General features: G+C 57.1%; 1 protein-coding gene across 1 annotated transcript in view; it reads left to right on the forward strand.

Annotated features, from left to right (window-relative positions):
• Positions 1–378: 378 nt before the first annotated feature.
• The window catches only part of ADRM1 (adhesion regulating molecule 1), a 19,928-nt gene continuing 18,859 nt past the window's right edge, over positions 379–1,447 (forward strand). Inside the window, exon 1 of the mRNA XM_015828578.1 lies at positions 379–494. The gene's annotated coding sequence lies outside the window, so the exon portion shown is untranslated. The remainder of the gene's footprint in view (positions 495–1,447) is intronic.

A 1,447-nucleotide genomic window follows, 5' to 3' on the forward strand; every position in this document is an offset into this window, starting at 1 on the left:
TAATTACTGGCCATCTAGTGTCATTGCAATATAGAGGAAAAGATCTACGGGAGCGAAGCACGCAACCCTGCAAACTTCCGGGCTACACAGTACGCTTCCGTCGTAAGGCGCGATTCTCCAAGGGCGCAACGTTTCCGCAGCTCCGAAGCCCCTCCCTTGCCTTTCCGCCCGGCCGACGTGACACAGCACAATAGCCGAAGGCAGGCGGAAGCGGGGCAAGAGCGACTCTGGCCGTGGTGCATGCTGGTCCTTGTAGGCTCGCTACAGGGGAAGAACTAGCGCCTGGGCCTACGTGTTTTGAGTGGCGTGGCTTCCGACCAAGGCGACGTCTAGGGGCGGGGAAACTGCCAGCCAATTAAAAGAGGGAAGAAGGCAAGAAGGAGGGCGGTCTTCCGGTGTGACTGGAAAGGGGAGCTGAGGGGAGCCGGAAGAGACCGTCGAAGCTTTTTGAGGGGAAGAGAAGCGAGCGGCGGGAGGGCCAGTTGAGGCGACAGGTAACCGTTGGCGGGCTCGGTGGGAAAGACTGTGGGGGGGCGGGGCGAGGGGGAGCCTTTCTCAACCACGTGAGGGGGACTCAGTCGCATCCTTCAAGTCCCAACGGGGGTTGGGCACGATGGGAACTGTAGTCTGAGAACCCCACCACCACCACCACGTTGAGAACGTGCGCGGGGTGGATGCGCCCAGGTGAGGCTCAGAGGGGCGGTTTTATAAAGATTAGGCTGAAAGAGTATTCCAGTATTTGAGGGGCTGCCAAAGAGGGGGGGGGGGGTGTCAGCCTATTCCCCAAAGCACTCAGAAGCAACGGATGGAAACGAATCAAGGAGAGAAGCAACCTAGAACTAAGGAGAAACCAAGTGAAAACAGCCAGTGGAACGACTTGCCTCCAGAAGTTGTGGGTGCTCCAACACTGGAGGCTGTTAAGGAGAGACTGGACAGCCATTTGTCTGGATATAGGGTCTCCTACTTGAGCACAGGGGGTTAGACTAGGAACAGGGGCCTTCAAACGTGGCCCTTTTATGACTTGCGGACTTCAACTCCCAGAATTCCTCAGCCAGCGTGCCTGGCTGAGGCATTCTGGGAGTGGAAGTCCGCAAGTCATAAAAGGGCCAAGGTTGCCTACCCCTGGTATAGGGTCTCCTGCCTGAGCAGGGGGTTGGACTAGAAGGCCTCCAAGGTCCCTTCCAGCTCTATTCTGATTGGCTGATTGAAAAAAGATCCCGGGTGGAAACCAAAGGGGGAAAGATCATCGTTGTTGAGAGTGTGGTTGCACGGCAGTTTCCCCGGCACCTGGAGGAAACGGTCTATCTGGACCCTCTCCAGTCGGGCTTCAGGCCGGGGTACAGCACGGAAACGGCATTGGTCACGTTGGTAAATGATCTCTGGAGGGCCCGGGACAGGGGTTGCTCCTCTGTCCTTGTTCTTTTGGACCTCTCAGCGGCTTTTGATA

The sequence above is a fragment of the Protobothrops mucrosquamatus genome, unplaced genomic scaffold (assembly GCF_001527695.2).
Source record: "Protobothrops mucrosquamatus isolate PMUCROS unplaced genomic scaffold, P.Mucros_1.0 scaffold4681, whole genome shotgun sequence".
NCBI classification, from domain to species: Eukaryota; Metazoa; Chordata; class Lepidosauria; order Squamata; family Viperidae; genus Protobothrops; species Protobothrops mucrosquamatus.